The following is a 25,567-nucleotide window of genomic DNA, read 5'->3' on the forward strand; positions in this document are numbered from 1 at the left end:
TTTATGTAAGCTGAGGGTTATATATCAAGGTGACATTTTTCTGTTTGTTTGCATATGATTTTTCCAAAATTTCCACCATCATTTGTTGAAAGTATTATTCTTTCTCCATTGAATTGCTTTGTATCTTTATCAACAAACAGCTGACTATATTTTTGTAGGTCTATTGTGGGCTTCACTATGTTGCTGCATTTATTTTTGTGTCCATCTTTTTGTTAATATCAACTGTCTTTATAATGGACTACTGCTTTATAGTGGACTCAAAATTGGGTAATGTGTGTACTCTTGGTGTTATTGAGAATGTACTTTAAAAATTCAAATACCAGGGCACCTGGGTGGCTCAGTTGGTTAAGCACCCAACTTCAGCCCATGTCATGATCTTGTGCTTTGTGAGTTTGAGCCCCAAATCATGGTCTCTGCTGTCAGCACAGAGCTCACTTTGGATCCTCTGTCCCCCTCTCTCTGCCCCACCCCAGCTTGTTCTCTCTTTCTCTCTCTCTTTCAAAATAAATAAATAGACTTTAACAAAATCAAATTCTAGGGGCCCCTGGGTGGCTTAGTCTGTTAAGCGTCAGACTTCAGCTCAGGTCATGATCTCATGGTTCATGGGCTCGAGCTCCACATCAGGCTGTGTGCTGACAGCTCGGAGCCTGGAGCCTGCTTCGGATTCTGTGTCTCCCTCTCTCTCTGCCCCTCCCTCACTCACACTCTGTCTCTCAAAAATGAATAAATGTTAAAAAAAAGTTTTTTAATCAAATTCCAGTTGGGAATTGTATGTTTATTTCATAGGCCACCAATATAAAATTTCTATTGGGATGGATTTATAATTAATATTCAAGCTTTTTCTCTGCTAATATTGTTCTAATTTCTTTATTGAAATCTTTAATTTTTTAACATTTATTTTTGAGAAACCGAGACAGACAGAACACAAATGGGAAAGGGGCAGAAAGAGAGGGAGACACAGAATCCGAAGCAGGCTCTGGGCTGTCAGCACAGAGCCTGACATGGGACTTCAATACTCAGACCACGAGATCATGACCTGAGCTGAAGTCAGACGCTTAACCCACTGAACCATCCAGGTGCCCCTGTATCAATGTATATTTTATTAACTTTTTTCAAATTTTGAATACAAAGATATTTAATCAACAAGTCTCTGGTAAATTAACTTACTATATGTGGTAAAAAGAAAATATTACCCCAGTAAAGTAGAACATCAAACTCCATAATGCAAACACAGTCTCCTAAAATAAGAGTGTTTCTCCAAAGATCATCAACCACATCTTTTTGAAATTTAAAACATTCTTCATTATCCTTCCAATTATTAATAATCCTTTGAAAAGAGTGTCCTGGATTAATGCAGATTTTTGTTTGTGATGACAGTATTTCTGTTGTCAAGTTTCCAGTGTTTCAAACATTCACTGAATCTTTTACTGATGTCTGGCTGACTCTATCCACACATTATAGTCATTATATGTGTGAAGATATCTTTCCTTTGAAGTTTACAGAAGGCACTTTGGACTCTCATCTCAACCCAGTATCTGTGTCTGTGAAGTATGTCCAAAAGAGACATTATTGTTGGCATCCAAATTAAAATTCTCTACTATCTCAGTTTTCAGTAGATGAGGGAAGAGCTTGCTACAAGCTATTTTCCAATGAAGAGCTCCACCCCTAGCTCCTAAGAACTATGTTTTAAACCTCGTGGTGATATGAAGGCTGAGAGGCTGTATGGAGGCTTCTGAAGGTCTTTTCCTATATGTTAAGCATATTTTTAAAGATAGATTAAACCATTATATTTAAATTTTATTATTTTTCTCTAAAACGGTAAATAAGAACTCCACGCTTCTAAAAAAAAAAAATGAAACACCTTGCACTCTTGGCTATAATCACTCTACTCACTTTACAAAGAGGCTTTATGATGCAGAAGCTATTTGTCATAACAGACTGTATGAATACTGTTATTTTATTCCTAGGAAGCAATTATATTTTGACCACTTTCTCTCAGATGTTCCCCAGAAGGAATTTGAAAGAAACTCCATGTAATTGTGTTAGGAACTTTCCAGTGTAGAAAGCCGAGCTCTCCCACTCACTGGTCAGCCTAGTGACACAACTCTGCATCTGAGATAAGTACAAACATGTAAGGATCGTCCCACATATCATCTTTGAGTGGCGTGTCAAGCACTGTATTTTAAGTATCCAACCTGAATGTACAGACTCCACCTGCTCACTTTAGATAACCCTTACCTGAAGGTCATATTTTACCGGTAGCTGCACAGATATGTTTAGGATCGCTCCCCCATGCAGCATCCAAATCCTGCGAGTTCCCGAGAGTCTCCGCTGAGTTCTCTCTCCAGGCTCTCTGCCCAGGTACTTTGGAGCTGCGGATGCCACACGCTTCTGTCAGGGGCACGGTGGGGTCTGCTGGAGGCTGAAAGCTAAGAGGTGGCTCCTGAAGCACTGATGCTCCTCTCCTGAGTACCACAAGCCCTGTGGTACCTGACAGCCACTTGGGGGTTCCAGACATGGGCTGAGAGACCCTGCTCAGGCTCAGATTTTTGGTTGACTGCATTTGCAGGGCTCTGGTGGATTATGAGACCAGCCTTCCGGCTAGGATGAAGGTCTGGTTCCAGGTGCATGTTCTACAACATGTAGCCATCGCTATCAGGAAGCAGGTCCCGGAACCATGAACTCTACCGGATGTATACTTGTTTGTTTGTAGATAATATGCATGTCGTGGTAGACTACAAGTTTACGCGCCTGTAAAGTATGCATAAAAGTACAGCTTTTCAAGGGACCAGATGAACATAAAGATGCGTCCAAGTTTAATATTTGTTTCAGACCTACCCGGCTCCTGATGAGCCATCATGGTCCATCGTCACGGTTGTGTCCTCCATTTTCGGGGCTATTCAAATCGTTTTATTAAAATTGTTAAGCGTCTTATTTTTTTTTCAGTTGGGAAGGAGGAGTGATTTTCTGAGATGGTCCCGCCTACAACCCACCTGGTGAAATGTGAGGTGCTGGCGGTGGGGTGGCCAGTAGTTCAGGGTCAGGGTCAGCAGAAGGAGGGCCTGGAAAGGAGCAGAGGGGCTGTGAAGGGTGTCTGGCCTCGGCCTCCTGGGACGGGGAGAATGGGAACACAGTCCCCCCTCCGTTTAGAAATTTTTAATGTTTATTTACTATTTTGAGAGACCGAGCATGAGCTGGGGACGGGCAGAGAGACGGAAACACAGAATCCGAAGCAGCTCCAGGCTCTGAGCGGTCAGCACAGAGCCCTACGCGGCGCTCGAACCCACGAACCGAACCGTGAGATCATGACCTGAGCCGAAGTCGGACACTTAGCCAACTGAGCCACCCAGGCACCCTGAACGCAGTTCCTTTTGATAAAGGCTTCTTTCTCTGTTTCCTGATACCCAAATCACCAGAATGAAGGGAGAGATGCCGAGGGAGACTCAGCAGATGAAGGACAACACACTCCTTGAGAGAGGCGGGTCCTGTTTAAGGAGACCTTAAACAAACGACCTTAAACCTGGAACCTTAAACCTTGAACATCAGTATGTTCAAATCCACGATGCATCTGCCGAGGTGATGGGTACAGATTCCATCACAAACCCTTCACAGAAAAACAGAAATCTTCTCTGGTGACTCTTCTAATCAAGTCGGAGCTTATGAAAAGCTCTATCTCTTTACTAAATTATCATCAGTAACTGCCCCCCCAATAGCTCTTCACTTTCTGTAGGACGTCTGAATAAATATTTGTGGTCAATTCTCCTCATTTGAGGCCCGGTTCCTTGCTTGTATTCCTGATGACTCATTTTTGCTGTCTTCTGGTGCTTCTCCTGCAGATGCTGGCTGTTCCTATATGATGGGTTTCCTTTCATCTCACGGTCTTCCACCAACAGATGACCAGAACTCTGGAGTGCTCTCTATGTGGAAACGCACCTTAAAGGGCAGGATGTTGCTGCCAGCATTCCTACACGTGGAGGGTCGCACGTCTCAGCACCCTCTGGTCACATCTGCGGAGATTTTGGCTACGGAGTATGAAGCGTTGCAGAAGCCACTAGGTGCCCACGAAACGAACAGATACTGGTGCATTTACTGGCCAACAACAGCACAGTGTTTGTGCTAGAAAGTCTCTGCTCTCGCTATTCATTCTTTGCCCAGTCTGGGCTCTGGTGGCCGAAGCAACCTGGCACTTTATCACGTTCACTTCACACCTAGCACGAGTGGGCCTTCTCTCTCCTTCCCTGACACTTATTCCAGATGTGCTGCTCCTCCTCTGCCAATCATCCTTGGCACCCTGTAAATCACGGGTGTGGATTTCTTTTCTGTCTTCACAATATTCAGGTTAGATTGTGAAAAGTTTGTACATCGAGGTAAACTTGCTGATAAAGGTGATTTTCTTTTTAGACTCATTTATTCCACAAACATTTATTGACCACCTGTGATGTGGGCCATTTGAATGGAGGTAAGGGTAGGGAACACATCACCCTTTTCTGGCATAAGCAAATATCTCTGCTAGAGACTAATGTGCACACAGTGGGAGAGGAGTGGCCTGGGGGTTCCTGTTAGCCTGGCCATGTGGTTGTTATGCTTTGGGGCATGTCTTTAGTGTACTTGGCACCCAGGCCCCACTTCCTGGTCACCACCTCCTCCCCCAGGACCCCGAGTCCTCCAGCCCCTGTTGCAGTCTCATAGCAGCATGCCCATCGCCCATGGGTCAGTGGTCAGTGCTCTCCCGATGAGTAAATGCTGTGACCACCACTCCCGCCCACACTCTCTGTGGACCAAGGAGTGCTGCATCATCAGCCAGGCCTGGGCAATACTGTTGGGGACATAGCGAAGAACACCATGAGCCTGTTAGGGGATGGTGGGCCAGGGAAGGACACTTCTGTGCCTCCCCAGCCTGAAATGAAGTGAAAGCTGGAATGTCGAGTATGGCCAGTCAAGAGGCTCCATGTTGACAGCCACTCAGGGAGGCGGGTCTGTCCACTTTGTCCCATCTTGTGAGGGGCCAGGGAGGACTGGATAGCTGGATGGTGGGCTCTTTCAGAACCCCCTCTCCCCGCTTGGGGCTGGCACAGTTCTTTCAGTAAGTGTCTGAGCAAAGCTCTGAGTTGGGATAACCTTCAGGTTAACTTCTGGCTCCCAAGATGTCCCAGGTCTCATGTTAGTTAATGTGAATGACCCAGAGATGATGTCTACAGAATGGATATCCAAGAAAAAGAACAGAACTCAGGGGCACTTTAGAAACCGCATGTTAGGGCAACCTCCTGACTGAAAACATAATTCAATTACATTCACATCTTATGCTTGTTTTCATAGCTGTGATCACGATGCTACACATTGTAATAGTATCAGAAATGGTCAAATTTTAAAAGATAGCTGCTATTAAATAAACATCCATTGAACTTATCACTAGGAATTAGTGACTCAGTCCCCCAAAATTAGACAATGCCCCACGAATATCTAGAAAGGACATTTTTTATATTGGCTTAGCCTGGAAATGCTGTGGACTAGAATTAAGACTATAAGACTATTTTGTATTTTTATACAGCACTGATGGAAGTTAAGGAGGTTTTTATTGCTGAAGAATACTCATAGGACCCAGATACCTATGTGACAACCCTGATTTATTTCAGGGAAAAGATACAATGCAACAATAACAGTGAGGTCAGGATACAGATCAGATAGGGTTGTGTGTAGGTAAGGATGTGCATCAGGTAAGGATGTTCCTCAGATAAGGCTACAGATCAGGTACAGATATCCATCAGATAACAATACGGATCAGGGAGGGGTGCATCAGGTCAGGGTATGTGGGTCAGGCAAGGGTGTGCAGCAGGTAACAACACAGATCAAGCGAGGGTGTACATCAGGTGAGGATATGGGTCAAGTGAGGATATGCACGAGGTAAGGGTGCAGGTTCTAGCCAAAGGCTTCCTCAGAAAGGTCTAGAGGTGAGCGTGAGCTTTGGACACCCTCCTTCTGCAGGCCGTATTAGGAGAGTCCTCCCTCTCTGATCAAGATCCACAAGGCTGTGCACAAACACCTCAGGACCATGGAGCCTAAGACAGGCTTTAGCCATCCTGCTGGTCATGTAAGCATATTCCCAGTATCAGCCCTTCCGTGGCCCCCCAGCCCTATGGGTGCAAACCATAGGTCTCAGCACCCAACACTGTGCTGAACACTTCAGCAAAGCACCTCAGGCCAGTTTCAGGCCTGGGTCGAGGATTAGCCCTTGCAGGAAGCTCTCTGTGTGGCCAAGGTGAGGAGGAGGACCACAGCATCCTCACAAGCTGATGCTGAGACATTCAAGAAAGCTACAGTCATCTCACCCTTGCACCCTACGACTCTAGGAATGCTGCAAGGCAAGAGATGGAAGGAAAATGACATGACTTTAATTTGAAAAGATATTTGGGAAACAATGGAGGGTCTGTGCAGCTCTGGGTGTGCAAATGGTCTGTGGCAAAGCAAGAACATGCAGAAAGGGCGAGTCCCCTGTCTGACTCTCCACGTGCAGGGCTAGACTGACCGCATGGTGACACAGCTGAGTTTCTTTCCAACAACAGTTTACTCCTCTATCTTGCCAGCAAAGGCAGCACATTTATTAAATCCCCAACTCGATTACATTTATGATAACATTTCCAGGCTAGATTCATCTTTCTCAATTAATAAACTGCTTCAAAGGATTTAGTAGTGAAATCTTGATGCGATTTGCCTTGAGTTCACTGAGAAAATTTAATCAACTGAATTTGAAGCACCCTCCAACCCTACATTAATTAAGTCCCCAATGGCCTTTATTGGAAATAATAACTAAGTAAAAATAATATCTGTTTTGTTGAAGCTGAGGATGTGTGTAAACACTCAAAGTAAATTAAGTAACTGAATGTCTAGATGTGTTATTATTGATGTGGACAGATTATTCTGGATGTCTATCACCTCCAGTGAGGAAACAAAGAAAACACCTTTGTTTTTCTAGAGAGGCACAACACGTATTTCACTTCTACTTATCTTCCTGAAATCCCTACACTGATGTGGACCCAGAAGTGACTGTGGAGCCTGAGGACTGTGACCAGGACACAGAGGTCATCCTGCGACAGTGAATCCCACACGTCCACCTGCTTTTCCTGGTTACAGCATCCATCCTGTTTTGTCTATACCTGTTTTCTCAGTGGTGGCTGGAAGTGGTACCTCCTCAGGTCTTCACTTGATGTTGGTGACAGTTTTAGGAATACATGGTGAGCTGACCATCACCATAAGGAGCCACCCCCCTTCCCAGGGCCCCTGGAAGAGATTTCTCTCTCTTTTTCTGGTCTCAGTGCTGCAGGATGTAGCCTGAGGCTGCTGGAAGGACACAAACAAGGGAGGGAATGACACTGTTGCGCTGGATCACACTGTGCCTGAAGCCCGTTGCCCAGACTTTTCAGTTACACGAACCAATGTATTTTAACACTTGTTTCAGCCAAAGTATGTTGGATTTTCTATTATTTATGGTCAAAGTCATAACTATGTAGATGCATATGTGTTTATTCAGGGTTCCTTCCTCACCCTGTGACAGAGACACTCCTGCAGAAGATGTGAAAGCAGAGATAACCCAGCCTTCTAGAAGGTTCACCCCTGCATATCTTTCCACGGATGGCCTGGTGCCCTCTCACAAAGATGGTGAATCTGCACATGGGTTGGGAATCTTAGTATTGTGAAGACGTACATTCCTCCAAAAGTAATTTACAGATCCAATTGTATTCTTAGACAATACTTCGACAGATGTGTGTGTTTGTGAATGTGTGTGAATTTAACTTGGAAAACTGATTCTAAAAATTATATAGAAATACAAAAAGGCCTAGAATAATCAGTCTTAAAGAAAGACAAAATGGAAAATCATTTCTACTACCTGACTTGGAGTTATTACAAAGTTGTGTGTAATTGGCATGGCAATTGACTCAAATGTGGATAAAGTAGGGGATCCAGAGAAAAACCCACGTGTATGTGGGCACTTGCTGCATGACAGAGGGGGTGTGGGTGGGGATCAGATGAACACTGCAACAAATAGTCCTCAGTCATGTGGACACTCACATGGGAAAAATGAAAACACTCCACATAAGAAAAGAAATTCCAAGCAGACTGTGCCTCCAAACATGAAAGGAAGAAATGTTAAACTCGGAATAGTTTATGAGAATATCTTGATAACGTGGGGGTAGGCAAACAAATTTACAAAGAAACAAAATACACGAACTGTAAAAAAGAAAATAACTAATTATACAAATTGAGATGTTCCGTTTATGTAAAAAGCACATTAGGGTACAGAAGATGAGACAGACAGGGTGGCAAATAAAATGTGATCTACAGAACCTAAAATGAACAAGAACTCACAGTATATAAAAACTAATAAGATAATAATTAATAATAAATAAGACATATATCTAAATGCCTCCAAAAATAAAGTGGATGAGAATATTGAAGCAGAATTCAAAAAAGAAGAAACACAAATGACTCCAAACATAAAGATACGCTTAATGTCTCCATTGATGAGTAGGCTATCTCAAATTAAAATTGCAGTGAAATACCCCTGTAAATCTACTGAAATACAAAAACTAAAAACCTGCCAACACAAATGTGAAGGATGTGTGCAGAAGAGGCCCTCACGCCTTGCAGGTGGAGTATGACCTGTTGCAGCCAAGGAAGTAGGGCGAAGGGTCTGTAAACTGTCCCAGGAGCCCCCAAGAGAAAGCGCGTCCTGCACGCATGAAGGTATTCGCAGCATTGCTCACAGTTGTCCCAACTGGAAACAGCCACACTGTCCATCAGTGGGGGGAAGGTCTAATGCAGTATTATAGTGGAAAGTAGAATCGTGTTTACCTGATTAAATTCTACAGCACCATTAATGGACCGGGGCCATGCGTACCCCCATGCATGGATCTTATACACAAAATACTGAGCAAAAGAGGTACAATATAAATCAACAATCATAAAATTATTTATTTTTGTTTATTTATTTTGAGGCTGGGGGGAGAGGTGGGGAGAGAGGGAGAGAGGATCCCAAGCAGGCTCTGCATTGTCAGCATGGAGCCTGACACGGTGCTCAATTCTACAACCCTGGGATCACCGCCTGAGCTGAAATCAAGTGTAGGCCACTTAACCGACTGAGCCACCCAGGCGCCCCATAAAATTATTTCTTTAAACAATGAGCATAATTAAAGTGTGAAGTTTAAGCATGCACACTTTTAGGTGGTGAAGTTATAAAGAAGGGCAAGGAAGGGTTGCATGTATAATATGTAATCATTCTCTTTGTGGGCCACACACAGACATAAGTGATAATCTGGATGACTGTGAACACACGCGCAAGATATATCCATGTGCACAGTAAATCCTTGGTTTGTGAGCATAATTTGTTCCAGAAACACGCTTGTAATCCAAAGCACTTGTGTATCAAAGTGAATTTCCTCATAAGAAATAATGGAAACTCAGATGATTTGTTCCACAACCTCAAAAATATTCGCATAAAAATGATCATATACTGTAACATAATACAAAATAATAAAGAAAATACAAAATATAAAGAAAAATAAACAAATTAACCTGCACTCACCTTTGAAAACCTTCATGGCTGGTGTGAGGGAGACAAGAGAGAGGAGGGTTATCATGTAGGACGACTTTCACCAACACTAACACAATCACGGCTGTCTATTGGCTCAAGGGAATCTTTTTCTTTTCTTGAAACTTTAACAAGGAACCTATCCAATGACACTTGCTTTTGCCTCCTTTTGACGATTTCATGGAAATGTAACACTGCATTGATGATCTCCCACAATCCCACAGCCAGAGGACGAAAGAACCATCGGCTCAGTTATGATCACATGACATTTAGCGTCATGTACGACTCATATAATAAGACATTGCTCGTTTATCAAGTTAAAATTTATTAAAATGTTTGCTCATCTTGTGGACACTTGCAGAACAAGTTACTTGCAATCCAAGGTTTTACTGTATATAAAATCTGGATGAATATACACACACATATATTATGGTTGTAAAAAATTAATGCATATATAAAATAATGCATTTATATTCTGGGTACAAAAATTAATAGTCTTAATAAGTGTGTTCAGCAAGTTTTCTTGGTGCAATATCAATATATTAAAATTAATTACCGTTCAAGGTAAAATAAAAAAGCAATACAGAAAAATCCAAGATGTAGAGTTTATAACATTAAGAATAGATGTGTGGTATTTAGAAATATATACCTTAAAATGCTTTGGAAATTTATGGGAAAATTATAAAATCTGGTTTTTATTTTCCCATGATATTCTGCAGTTCCAATGCAACATCAGCATTTTTCTGTCCTTTTTCTTTAGGACTAGACAGACTGGGTCTAAAATGCACATGGGAATGAAGGTCGAAGAAGCACATGGTGGGGGGTTGTGCTTCCCTTTAAAGCTGAAATAATTAGGCCAGGGCGCTGTCAGTCTGGGAGGGAGAATAGACCACATGTGGCTCAAGACCCACTCGCTTATGGGCAACCATGGAGAAATGTCTTTCCTGGGAAAGTACTGGGAAACTGGCATGCACCTGGGGTCCCTGTGTGACTGTGGGTCTCACGGATTGTCACACGGCCGCCCCTGCTTTAAATATTTGTGTGATTCTGTGCCTGTTTCCCTGTCCTGGGTCATTCGTTTACAGCAGCACTTCTCAAAGTGTTGATCCCAGACCAGCCACATCAGCCTCACTCGTTAGGCTTGTGAATTCCCAGCCTTACACCTGCTGAACCAGAAACTCCAGGTCCGACCATTGTCCTTGTCCCAACAGACCTTCCCAGTGACTCCAACACCTGCTGGCTTGAGTGCCCCTGGAGTGCGGTATCCTCATCACAGACCCGGTTCCTGCACTCTGAAGCCTTTCAGATCGGGAAATACATCTCTTTTGTTTGAGAGATGAATTTGTATAATCTGGCTGTAGTATTCCTGGACTATATCCTTTTCCTTGGAAACAAAAGTAAACATCAGTCCAAAGTTTTTTTGTTTGTTTTGTTTTGTTTTCTAGCTTCCTGTCTTGCATTACAAAACCTATGACTTGCTTATTCTTTCTCCATTTTCGGTAACTTGTCTTTATGTCTGGAAGATTTCAAAACATTTTTATTTATTCTTGTAGATCATGACTTTTGTTAGTTTCTACCTGTTCCGCCCTTTCATGCTGGTGATGCTGAGATCATGCTCGGCTCAGGACCCTGTCCACGTGTTCTCTCCCCACGGCCCCCCACCCCCACCCCGTCCACGTGCTCTCTCCCCCACTGCCCCCCAACCGCCCCACCCAGGCCACGAGTTCCCACCCCCACCCCCGGGCACCCCCACTTCCCCCCACCACCCCACCCCCAGATCCCCCATCCGCGTGCTCTCTCCCCGCCCCCAGTCACCCTGGACACTCGTCAGATCTGTATCTCCATCTTTGATCTGCATTTCTTTTCTTTGGTCATCCAGGACTCTAAGTGGGTATTCAGAAGTCAACCTTAAGTTACCCTATTGATTTAGTTTTTAAGGTCATATAATGTCAGAAAATCTGAAATTTATCTGTGTGTGTGTGTGTGTGTGTGTGTGAGAGAGAGAGAGAGAGAGAGAGAGGGGTTATAGCTTCCTTTTCTACAGAGTGTGCATTTTTCTTTTCAACAATATTTCTTTAGTTGCACAAAGGCTGTCACATTTCTGGTTACTGCTTGCTGTTTTCCTTTGAACTCTGCACATGGAGGTCCTCGGGTGCAGTGAACCAGAGGGATTGTCAGCCCTGGCAGGTGTGTGTTTAGGTGTCTGGCAGTGAATAGGCCGCCGAAGTGTCCCCATCCCCGAACTGTGACCATCCCTGAACTGTGAAGACGTTGATCCACTGGCACCTCCCCAAGTGGCCGTCTCAGGGTAACTTCAGTAGGGCTGCTGGCCCTGGGGAACAGCCACCTGCAGTCCACTCTCAGCCTCCAGCAGAGGAAAGCCCCAGCCTGTCCCCAGTCCTGCCTCCCCAGGCTCACAGACACTTCCTCACTCCCCTGGGTCAAGGCGGATAACTGGATGGATCTCACAGGGAGTCATTCAGCACACCCTTAGCTTGGCCACACCAGACCCACAGAACCCTCATCACCCCAGTGTGACACCCTGAGTTCCTATCATTCCAGACCCGCGGAATGGCCACCCCCACATCCAGCCACAACTGCCAGGGCACTGACGGCAATGCTGTGTCAACTTGCCATTACAATGCTATTACAATGACAGACCTTTTAAAAAATGCTTTTAAGTTAATTTCACAGTGTGGCTTCCTATAGATTTTCCGCTGCTTCCCCAGAGGTTGAGGGAGGCGAAAGGTGCACATCCAGGATGGGGCCAAGAAGCCTTTAGAATTCATCACATGGGATCTGCCCACTAATTATTTCAAATAAAAATAAAATGAAAAAGGTGCAGCCCATTTCAAATCTTACAAACCCTAAAGCTATTCCAATAGTGTTCCAATAGGAACACTTACGCTCCCAAATGAATCAAAATATCTCAGACATTTTTTTTCTTCATGGATAAAAGATCTTTATAAAAAATATGAAGGGGACTGGCAAGGACTCCTTTCTCTCTGGCTGGAAGCTCTGAAGCCCCCTGCTGGTGAGATCTCTGACTTTGGTTTGCTGTTTTCTATTCTGTGTGTGCCCTTTCTAATAATGATTAACTATCACGGGAGTGATTTGTGCTAGGATTCTGGGTAGAGTGATCTGACTGAACAGCCCAGTTAAGAGAGATTCAGCTATGGTGGCTGTAATTCATTGGCTAGTGCAGGCATGTTTGCAAACCTGTTTTCTTCTTCTTTAGATTTAAATTTAAAAAGTGATTTCTTTCCAGAGTTGCATATTTTTGCCAATGTGACACTTTTTTTTACATTTGTTTATTTTTGAGAGACAGAGAGAAACAGAGCATGAGCAGATGAGGGGCAGAGAGAGAGGGAAACACAGAATCAGAAGGAGGCTCCAGGCTCCGAGCTGTCAGCACAGAGCCCAACACAGGACTCGAACCCATGAACTGCTAGATCATGACCTGAGCCAAGGTCGGACACTTAACCAACTGAGCTACCCAGGTGCCCCAGCCAGTGTGACACTTCTAATGAAGGGGAACATTCCTTTCTATAATTTGCTATATACTAAAATCTACAAACTCCCTGAAAAAGTGTAAAGTCAAGTTGTAAATCAGTTCTTAGAAATAAAGTGATCATGTTTTCTTGTGTGGAAAATTTTCACCAATAAAAGGCATGGAGATTCATTTAAATTCCCAAAGAGAAAATTTTCTGAGTCAAGGGGTCCTGGAAATTCAAGAAATCAATTGCTAACAAGCCTTGAGGCCATTTCCCCCTTAGCCCTGCAGCACACCTGCTGGTCCTGAGGGGCCGTCACCAAACATGGCCTCATGTCACTTCCACAGTTGAAGGCTCTCTGTTCTTTTCTTTTCTTTCTTTTCTTTTCTTTCTTTTCTTTCTTTTCTGTTCTTTTGGAGAGACAGAGAGCAGGAAAGAGGAGCAGAGGGAAAGACAGAGAGAACTCCCAGCAGGCTCCACGTGTAGCATGGAGACCAACATGGGACTCAGTGTCATGACCTGGGGTCATATGTGAGCTGAAATCAAGAGTTGGACACCAACTGACTGGACCACTCAAGTGCCCCATATTTTGTTTTGTGTGTGGGGGAGCACTTTCTGATGTGGCTTCCTGGCCACCGAAGCTTTCTGAGGGACTTGCTCTTTCACATGGGCTGCAAGCAAAGTGTTTTCCGATGGTTCTGGTGTCACTGATGGCAGACCTGACTGGATTGGAAAGACAGGGCTTCTGCTGGGTTCCTGTCACATCCAGCCTCCTCTCTGTAGAAATAGCTGCTGCAGGGGTTGGTCTAGTGTAATTTAGCCTCCCAATGCACTGATGAAAAGCTAACAAGTGATTGAAACTCAGTCAATTTTACACTGCCCACACAACACAAGTGAGGAGCTGCTATACTTGGCTTCCTGCTAGGCTGGTGTTGGGATTCAAAAAACTTCCAGTGTAGAGTCAAGGTCTTTGACTACAAGTTGGTATAAAGTCTTAATAGGCTTTCTTGTATATAAATACCAACCACAGACACAAATATGGCAAAAAGTATTGAAGAAATAGTTTTTAACAATCTACATGCCTTCACAAACACTGACTGGTTTGTTTCTCACACATGTTAAGTGGGTACTGCTCTAGTCCAACCTGATGCTTTCCTAGCTATACTGGACTGCCCACTTAGGTTACATACACATTTATTGGGTTTTGTGACAGGAAACTGATTTTAGGGACATAAGTTGGGATGAAGTTGCATCCTTCAATATGATGAAGTAAGTATTCATCTGAAGCAGATTGTGACAAGTTCAAGGGGCATAAGGTAACCTATAGAGCAATCACTAGGAAAAAACCCAAAAACCTCTCAAGAACATAGTGAAAAAATGAACAGAAGAATTAAAATACACTGAAAATTGTTAAAACAAATGCAGAAATAAAAAAGAGGAGCAGAGGAATTAACATAATGTAGAATAAATAACAAAATGGCAGATGTAAATTCAAGCAACTCAATAATTGCATTACATGTAAATGGATTAAATAGTTCAGCCAAGAGGCAGACCTCGTTACTTTTCACTAGGAACATTTCCAACTGATGAAAGGGCCTTCCCACAGCAACTCTACCAGTCAGGCTATCTCTTTAAGCTTGGGGTCTTTCTGATTTTCCATGACCTGACAAGAACCCAATCCTGGCATGACAGCAGCACTTGTTGCAGGAGTGAATCCAGCAGCCCCTGGGTGTGCCAGCCTCTGCCAGCCTCAGAAAATGTTACTGAATCCACGGCCACAACCTCTGGTGACCTCACCTCTTCTGAGGATCCACAGTTACAGAAAACTTCCACCCAAACTTTCCCTGGAATGCAGAACCAGCACCCATGTGTGTGGCCTCTGAGAGCATGCCTGCCACCAACATTGCTTGTGTGCCATCAAAAAAGAAAACATTTTAAACTTTGCAATTCCCTGTGTGCTGCAGTCACAGGAGGCCAGTGTCACCTTCTCCCCATGTTACTTGACCTTCACTTGCACGTACATACATGCTATATCCCTTCCCCAAGGACCACCTTCTGACATGGAGCTTCAACTTGCTGGCCACTATCCAGAGCCTGGTTCTTGCTATGGCTGTGGGGAGTCCTCACAGGGCAGCAAGTGTTCCTGGCTTTCTGGGTGCCAGCAGTGCCGTGGTCTTGAGGTCTTGGTAGTAAATCACAGAGAAAGATGCTTTCTCAGAGAAGAAATCAGTGTGCAATCAGTCTCCCTCTCAGGATTGGGATGGCTGTTTACTGGAGGTGGAAATCTTTCTCAGAATAGAGTTTGTGGGCCAACATGGCAGCCTAGACCAGCTTGGTCTGACTGTTGACTTGCCTTCATGGGGCATGAGCCAGCTCTGGAGTCCCCATGCAGGCAGAGGCATGTCAGCTTGAGGGATGGTGCTGGGAAGTAAAGTCAAGTACAGGTAAGAGCATCCATGGATGACGTAGTCCAGTGTGCGGTGGTAGCAAGGGATGTCTGGGGCTGAGGAGGGGGTGAGTGGCCTGGCAGGGAGCAGTGTCCAGCCCCGGACCATGTTTCAGAAGGAGGAAGAAGACAGTTTCAAGGAGAGAAAGGGATGTGCCAGTTTTGGAGACATGGGCCACCCTATGAGTGAGGGGAGAAGAGGGTTCTGGCTGAAGAGACAGAGAGGGACCCATTACCAAAGCTGGAGCTGGGCCAGCATGGAGGACTGTCTGAGTATCCTCCGGGGGCCCTGTGTGAAGCTGGGATGTAGGACAGTCACAGGAGTCAGGGCCCCAGCACCACACAGACACCAGGGAAACAATGTCACTGCGACTTAAACTGAAAGCAAACCACCCTGCAGATCAAGCAGCCTTTGGGGAGGACAGAGTAATTCTTATCCTGCAAGTGGCAGCATTTTCAATCTAAAATGATACATGTGCACTTTTCGTAAAGCTTTCCAGTCAAGTGTTCCACCAAATGTGTGGAAAGACATCCCTTCCCAAGTGATGTGATGACACTCAGCTAAGCTACTCTGGAGACCTGCACACCAGGACACAATTCTGCTCTAAGCCTTGGGATCTCAGCGGCGTCTGATTCCCCGGTGGGGAGGGAATGTTGCTTTTGGCGCAGGATGCTTGCCCTCTGGCCACAAAGGCTGATGGTGAGTCAAAAAAGGACAGCCAGAGCTAGACCTTGGGCAAGACTGCAGGCTCCTACATTAAGAGCCAGAGCTGTGGGGTTTGCCGTCTGGGAGCCAGACTTGTACCCCTGAGCTTGGGTGCCCAGAACGCTACTTGAGACGGCTGTCCTGTGAGAGGTTCTGAGAGGCAGTGAGTGTACTGGGCGCAAGCTGCTGCGTAGCTTCTACAACAGGTTGGTCCTGGTGTGTGACTTCCTTGTCTTCTTGAAATGTTCTTTTTACACATAATGTCTGTCGTTGTCGATGATTATGGTTTTCTGCTTTTGCATTTTTTAAATATGTCTCCTTAGTGGAAAGACATTGACAAATATTCTCGTCTGTTTACATGTGCAGAAAACCCCATAGTGAGAGTATTACTCCCAGCAGCGCCTGGTGACACCCAGGAGGTGGGGTTTAGCAAGGGGTAAGACATCTCAAAACAAGAAGGAGGCAGATGCTGGGCTCATTTTCCGTGTTGGCTCAACACTCATGCTGTCCCTTGCCTCTTACTCCACACGTTCAGGACGCTGCAGTTTGGAGTCCCCATTAAGTTACTAGCGGGTATATTGTTCTTGTTAAGACAAGGACAAGTGGGATGCTAGGGATGGGGAGGGGAGGCCGATACTCATCTATCTGTGAATGGCGTCCCGTCAACCAAGCAGAGCTTATGGCCACAATGGGGTCGTGATGAAAGTTTTAAAACGCCTTTTCAGGGGCGCCTGGGTGGCTCAGTCAGTTTAGTGTCTGACGTCAGCTAAAGTCATGATATCACAGTTCGTGGGTTCAAGCCCAGCACCAGGCTCTGTGCTGACAGCTTGCAGTCTGGAACCTGCTTCAGATTTTGTGTCTCCCTCTCTCTCTGCCCCTCCCCCACTTGCACTCTGTCTCTCAAAAATGAATAAACATTAACATAATAAATAAATAAATAAATAAATAAATAAATAAATAAATAAAATGCCTTTTCAGTCATGACCATTGTGATATGAGCCCTCAGTGCCACAGGCCCAGATGCTCTCATAGTCACCCTGTGTCATCATTAGCTCACTTGGTGAATGGTTTTAGTTTGTAATATTTATATGCTATAGGAAAAGTTAATCCAATAATAGATGGATGTTTAATATTGCATTATTAAATGTAGAGGGATATACGTAATTCGTGAATATGTAAGCACACAAATATGGGACCTCAACACTCTTGGCTGATGGGGTCGTTTAAAGAGCTTGTAGTCCACTCTGCTAAAGGTGCCCCCAGGTCACCCTCATCCTTGTTTCTGGGGTGTCCTCACAGCCCCTACAGCCCCCACCTGTGTGAGCCACCCACAGAGGGCAGGGCAGCCCGCTTCTGGGGACGACCCTGGGTGAGTGTGGGGAATCTGAACTGCAGCAACCTTGCAGCCACGCAGCTGGTCAGTGGCAGAGACCGATTTCCAGCCCAGTACAGGAACCCGAACTCGCCCCTGGCCATGGGTGACAAACACTGGCCCCCCAGACTTTATAAAAATCTCCTCTCCAGGCCCACCTCCTCACGTGGTAAGAAACAGCAACACAGAGCCAACAGACTTAAAACGTGATGATCGAACCCCTTCATGGACCCTCGGGGTCCCTGCTGCCCAGGGGAGGGGCTCAGAGCCACGTCCTTGTCAGGGAGACACCAGGTAGATCAGTGTCCACATGCAGCTCCAGCAACCCCATCACCCGCCTGCGTGCCTCCTTCGAGGTGTGCACCCAGCTGCACCTGCGTAGCTGAGCAGCCCAGCGCTTGCCAGTAACACCTGAGCTGACAGTCTGGAAGATGCCGACTCTTGCTGTTGAGAGCAAACGGGAGGTCCTGGGGAAATCCGCCACCGTGCTTGCCAGGCATGAATTAAAATAGAAGACGCGAGCTTGTTTCCACAGTTAGGGCTTGGGCCTCTGCCGCTTACACTCACTCACAGCCACCTGAAGAACGGATAAGAAAACCTCCAGGTGACAAGGGACACTTGCATAACTGATTATGCAAGAAAAACCTTGTCAAATTACTCACATGGGTGGAGACATCACTCATATCTCTTCAGCTTAATTAAATGAAAAACAGAATTTACATCACACATTGATGGTTTACTGCAGGTGCAATTGAAATGTCACCTCTTTGAAAGGAAACATAAAAACACTTATACAGCATTTAGAAAACCTATATTCTGGAACTCTATTAAAAATAAGAGCCCAGAGCAACTTTTCTCAAATGGGTTTTCTTGAAAAGTTATTCAGTGGAGACAATTTCTATAGCAGTGTCCCAGATTTTATGTGCTGACTTTGTAGTTACACAAGCACAGACACACACATGCACACACAGGCACACACTTGCATGCTCATGCACACACAGGTTTCCACGTGCACACAGACATACAGGCACACTTGCACACATGTGCACACACAGAGGCAGAGTCGAGGTATAGATACCTCTACAGTTTTGTTTTGATTCTTTGCGACAGCTATCGCTTCTGATTCATATTCATGCTACGACCTCACTCCCTGTTCTTAGGTTTGAAATGGTCTCTGTCTCCCTCCAGTCAGCACCAGGCCACTGGGAAGCCGGCACTGTGACCGGCAGGTCCCCATGCCTCCTTACGGCTGACACGTCTCAGCGTGCCTCTTGCGTCCACCCTCAGAACCACCCTGGCGGGGGGGTGGGGGGTAGACCTGGCCAGGGCGCTGCTTGCTATTTGCACCTGCAGAATCGGGTGCTCAGGCTGCATTTATGGCAGAGGCGTGTATGTGTGTGAGGTGCACTGCACTTCTCATCAGTCTGGATAAATGTCTGTGTTGGTCATTTTATTTTTCTGCACTTGTATTTAGAAGGAGGTCTATTTTCGTTAATAGAGTAAAATGAGCAAATTTATAAAGCAACTTTAATTTTTAGGCGAGTCATCTAATAAAGTTTTATCTTTATTTTAATTGGTTAATGATCTAAAAGATAAGTATATAAATCTATAATTTTAAAGGTTGGATCCTGCAAGGTGACTAAAGTAGGTGGATGTTTGTATCTGAAACTAGTTTCTGTTTTTGTCTGATTTTTGTTTGGTTGGTTTTGGCTGTCAAACTAAAAAGAAATCTTGTTTGATATTCAACTTATTTTTTATTTAACAAGAAAATTTTCTATTTATCAATCATCTGAACCATAAAAACTCAAAAAGTATGGAAATTCAAATACAGAATTACAATAGGAAGATTGCTTGGGGTTTCAGAGATAGTAGAAAGGTATTAACTTCTACCAAATTAATAGAGAAAACTTTATGTTTTGGACTTGGGGAAAACTGGGGGTCCTTTATGTGCCATGAGAAGGGATAAAACCCAGATTTTCATGGGGATTTAGCCATCGTGAACTGAGTGAATTGGATAGAATTGCATGTTGCCCACCATGAATTCTGTAGCAGAGGTCCAGCTAGTCGTCAAGAAGCAAAATACCAAACGGCTTTCATAAGGCCATTTGGTCAATGTTAGGTCAGCCCAGTGCAACAAAGACCATCTGTTTTCCCACATTTCACATTCCACAGTAACCTGTCCAGTTACTGGGCTCCTGGCGCACCTTGCACGGCCCTCTCTCTTCGTGCCCCTTCAAGCTCTCCATCAGTCTGGTCCAATCTGTGTGCTTGTGAACAACTGTGTTTTATGGGCACCTGTGTGATCAATACGTTAATATGATTTTAATTACATCATTTTTATTCCAACATGAAAACTTGTGGTAAAGCAATGAGAAACCAGTAATAAGTTTCCAATGTGAGATCACAATAAAATACAATATAAAAATGACTTCAGGGGCGCCTGGGTGGCGCAGTCGGTTAAGCGTCCGACTTCAGCCAGGTCACGATCTCGCGGTCCGTGAGTTCGAGCCCCGCGTCAGGCTCTGGGCTGATGGCTCAGAGCCTGGAGCCTGTTTCTGATTCTGTGTCTCCCTCTCTCTCTGACCCTCCCCCGTTCATGCTCTGTTTCTCTCTGTCCCAAAAATAAATAAAAAACGTTGAAAAAAAAAAAAATTTAAAAATGACTTCAGATATAAACAGGAAAAAACCCTCTTCTGGTCTGGTTTTGGCAAGCAGGGAGTCTCAGATACCAATCACGTAAAATGCTTCTAACTGCTGCGCATACAGCCAACTGACATCAGGGCCATAGATGTCAACTCAGAATATAAGCATTTTTAATAAAATTGATCAATTATTTCAACCCATTTTTAGAATGTTAGGGAAGTTACAAATCACTCAAACATGAAAAAGCTGAATGTAATTCCCTCCGTCAAGTGACAAATACCAGCACGGTGTGGACAGATCCAAGCGGCCGCTGGCACCAGGGCAGGGACGATTGGGTAACGTGAAGGCAGAGCATGGCTGTGAGCATAGGCTCCCAAGTGTGCTTCCTTGGAGGCCAGGCTTGGCGTAAATGTGGAATGTGCTGGAAGTCTTCTACCTGGGGTCTTCATGCCCGGTTTGAAAATCTAGGGTGTTTCTCTACCTGAGAGCCACACCAGCCAGATTCCCGTGGCAGGTTTGGGATGCCTGCTCACAACAGTGGTTTCGGATGGCCGTACATCCCACGGTCCAAGATTTTACAGATAGAGATCCTCGGGACTGTGCTCCATTAGAGACTTAATCTCCTTGCTGTTCCTTTTTAGGTAATCATTTTTAAAATTTTTTATTCTTTATTTATTTTTGAGAGACAGTGAGACAGAGTGAGAGCAGGGGAGGGGCAGAGAGAGAAGGAGACACAGAATCCGAATCAGGCTCCAGGCTCTGAGCTGTCAGCACAGAGCCCTACATAGGGCTCGAACCCATGAGCCGTGAGACCATGACCTGAGCCGAAGTCGGACGCTCAGCCGAGTCCCCCAGGCGCCCCTGGATTTTAGTGTTTCTTTTGAAATATTGGTTGTCAATAATTTGTTTTTTGTCTTTGTTTTAACTCTTGAAGAAATCTTAGGCCATACTTCCTCAAATGACATTTTTGCCCTTTCCTCCCTTTCTTCTACCAAGATTTCAATTCCACACCAGTCTGCATGTTTCTGCTTGTCCTCTACCTTTTACTGTGATTTTTCTCTGTATCTCAGTGGCTTTATCTCCCACTGACTCACTAGTCAGTCAGGCCTCTCTTCTCTCCCAAGTCGGCTGGGATTCTATTAATTAAGCTTGTTGTTTTCCACTTCCGATTCTCCACTAGACTCTCAGAGATTTTAGTTCTCCAACAATACTTCATGTTCTTGCTCAATAACTCCAATATTTGCATCATTTTTATTTTTCTTTCTGTCAGTTTTTCTCTTTTTGCCCTTCTTATTAGCATACCAGGTAATGTTTTATTGAATGGGAGAATTTATGTACAAAACATTGTAGTGGACTAGGGTGGTAGTCTTAAGGTTACCACTACTTTGAGTGTCTTTTTTCCTACCAAATGTCACATCATCTCCATCCGGCAGAGTTTGTGTTCAGGCATCTTTACAAGCGGCACATTTGCACTACGTCCTCGCTCTGAGGGTGTAACTCACTCACCTCGGAGCCCGGAAGCACCAAGGTGCTGGCAGCACCATCCACCCACCACCTCCCTGCCCCCCAAACCACCAGATGCCAAATTTCCTCTGCAGCTCATTGATCTCTCTGCTAGTTTCTACCAGGTGTCTCTGAAAGACAACAACGTGATAAGAAGGGGGCAGTGTTAGTTCAGAAGGTTTAACTGCATGTTCTCCTGTAGGAGACTTTTAATAGATGACACCTATAACCCAACTCTTACTATCAGAAGTCATCAAAATTACAAATGTGAGAAATTTTTCTTGAGGTGATTTTGCTGGGTATTATGCATGCATGAGTCTGACTCTGCAAAACACAATCAACTTCTATCAAATATACTAGATATTGTTTATAACACAAGAAAGAATACTATTTTGAAAACTAATTTAGAAGCCAAAACTTAAAAATATTTTTAAAAATTTTAAAAGCTGTTTAAAGTAGTTCAAAAGGAAATTATACTTCAGTATAAATCTAACTAAATATGTACAATATCTCTAGGTTGAAACTTACAAAATACTGATGAAGGAAATCTAAGATAATTGAAATAAGTGGAGAGACAGACGATGATCATAGATTGAAGACTCAGCACAGACAGTAAAGGTTGACTCTGCCCACAGGATTTACAGGCTTAATGCAATTCCTCCTGCTAAATCCCAGCGATTCCTGTTAAAACCATTTTTGTAAATTTGCTTTGTATTAGAAAGTCCCGGGTCTTAGAATAGCAAAAACAATTAGAAAATGTACAAAGAGAGAGGAATCAATCTTCCAGTTGTTAAGTCTTACTCTGTGTGTGTGTGTGTGTGTGTGTGTGTGTGTGTGTGTGATGAATCAGGACAGAGTGGTGTTGACAGAGATAGAGACATAGGTTAATGGGCCAGAATAGAGAAACCTGAACTAGATCCACAAATACCCCAACTGATTCTTAACAAATAGGCAAAGTTGTTCAGAGGAGGAAGGATGGCCTTCACAAGAAATAGTGCTGTAGCAATCAATGGACATTCATAGGTGGAAATCAAGATAAAAAAACGAAAACAAAAGAAAAAAGAAAAACATCTTCGCACCTCGTATTCAAGTTGTCTCAAAATGGATTACAAACTTAAATGTAAATTATGAAACTATAAAACCTTTAGGAAAAACATGAGAAGGTATTGGGACGTAGGGCTAGGCAGAGTTCTCAGATTTGGCATCAAAAGCATATCGATAAACAGAAAAACTGATGAGTTGGACCACATTGGCCTGAAACACTTAGAGATGTGATTTGCTTATTTCTTACATTCAGTATGAGTCCCTACCACACATGGTCCCCCACCCCCACCCACAGAAACACAATCTCTGTAGGAACAGGAGACTCTTTCCTTTGTTCTAAGGTACACTCCTGTCACAGACTGAATTCTGTCCCCCAGTATTTGTACATTGATTCCTTAACCCCCAAAGTAACTATATTTGGAGCTGGGGACTTTTGGAAGCTAATTAAGGTTAGATGAGGTCATAAAGGTACCATAATCCAATCAGACGGATGTTCTTGTAAGGAGAAGAGATTGCCCTCTGCCTGCACACCCAGAAAGGAAAGGCCATGTGTAGACACAGCAGGAATGGGGCTGTCCAGACAGGACGTGGGCCCTCGCCAGCGCACAGCTTACTATCACCTTGATCTCGAACTTCCAGCCTCCGGAACTGTGAAAAAAAATGTCTGTTGTTCAAGCCCGCAGCCTGTGGTATCTTGTTATGGCCACCCTGGCAGATTAACGTAACCTCCGATGCCTAGAGACCACCTTGCACTGAGTGGGTAGACGGTAACGGTCTGTTGAACGAAGTCAGTGGGTGTTATCCCATTGGAAGAGTTGCTCATGTCATTGTCACACACCAGCACTATTGAATCCCCACTTTCAGAGACACAGTCAGAAGCAGGGTTGCATTTCATGAGAGTCAACAAGGTCAAAAACTACCTTTGGTAATGGTGACAATCTGTCCATAAGTGTGAATTGGTGAATATAGCTAAGTGCTTAAGCTAACCAGCAGCATGTTTAATACAGTTTTCTTACATTACTTTAGATGGTGCAGAACAAATACTACTATGCATGCAGAATGCATAGAACATAGTAGAAGTTCTAGAAGCTTCCCATGCTTCCATTTTACTTTCAGTAGAGGGAAGCAGATGGACGACCAACATCGCTCCATTAGGAGAACACTCGTTGTGCTGTGTAATTCTGGTAGGTTTGTTAGATGAGATGTTAGTGCTTTACAGTTGTACTTAATAAGATGTTAATTTATCTCTGAAACATAAAAACCCAAGGGAAATGATTCACGTATATTTGGGAATAATGGCTGTTGGCTGGTTGGTTGCTAGTGAAGAAAATCAAATTGGAAGCTGATTAACAAGCGGTAAGAGGCTGCTGAAATGGGATCTCGTGACAGTTTGATTTGTGGGAGTTCTTCAGAGCATCTTGCATCACGCACTGTCTACACAGCAGCCTCCGCTACAGCGCCCGCGTTTCCTGAGCTGCACTGTGCCACTGCCGCCTTATTTTCTTTGTGGTAGCTGGCTGCCTCCCTATGTTGCTACTGTTACGTAGCGCAGCGAGGGCAAGAGAGAGGTCTGTGAGAGGAGGAACCGAAATCGGCAGGGTCAGGGGAGCACGATAAAACTAACCATCTCCCACTGCACCAGGCTCTGCTCCTTAATTCTTCCTGTCAGCAGGTGCCGTTCCAAGTGTTTTCACTGGGAACAAGGGAAGGGGTGGTTTTGTGTCTTTTCCATATTTCCATGTATCTGGGGGACTTATGTTCTGGTGTGGAGTTCTTCACTGACTGCTGACACACAGCAGCGTTTCTGTAGATGTTTTCCCACCAAGTGAATAAGAAAAGCGGAAATGAAGACAAACGCAGAGGGGGTCAGTGCTTGCACCTTTTGTATGCGTTTTACACAGAATCCCAAGCAGGCTCCAGGCTCCCGGCTCTCATCACAGAGCCTGAGGTAGGGCTTGAACCCACGAACTATGAGATCATGACCTGAGCTGAAGTCGGACGCTTAACTGACTGAGCCACCTAGGCGCCCCAGAGACAATCAATTTTTTAAGAAAATCTAAATCACCAAAATTGCCCCAAGTAGATAACCTGAACAGATCTAAAAATATAGAAGAAATGTAAAGGGTGATCAAAGTCTCCTTCTTTAAAAAGTGCTAGGCCAAGAGTGCTTTGGAGATGTGTAAACACCTGTGTGTAAGGAAGCCCAGATCACGTTGTGAGCGTTACAGGATGCTAATACCTAGTCCAGATGAAAATACTGCAAGGAAGAAAACAACAGCCCAATCTAACGCTTGAGTACAAACACAAAATTACAACGCATAATTCGGGATAATTATTTTGGATTGTTATGATTAATCTTTATTATTAAAGAATAATGTCATAATATTTATCCTAAGAACTCCAAGTGAGCCAGCATTTGAAAATTCACAATTTTTTACATTAAAAATTAAAGGCAAACATTATAAGATCGTTTGAAACCGTGTGAGTGGAGGCACTCGCGGCCACTTGAGGCCCAGGTGTCCTGGGGCAGAAAGAAGCATCCTCCCTGGATCCTGCCCAGATTCCTGACCGCTGGAATCCACAGGCCAGTAAATGGCTGTTCTCTGTCCTTAAGACACGTTTGGGGGCTCTGTTGACAGGCCCCCGTGACGGACCGGCTCCCTGGCGGGGGTCTCTGGTGTGGGTGTCCGGACAGTGGAGCCCCCGCTGGTCTGCAGGGCAGACAGAACCTGGTACCTACACTGGGGGCCCACGCGGGTGCTTCTGTCTCCTGGGC

Source organism: Panthera onca, chromosome C1 (genome assembly GCF_046562875.1).
Source record: "Panthera onca isolate mPanOnc1 chromosome C1, mPanOnc1 haplotype 2, whole genome shotgun sequence".
NCBI classification, from domain to species: domain Eukaryota; kingdom Metazoa; phylum Chordata; class Mammalia; order Carnivora; family Felidae; genus Panthera; species Panthera onca.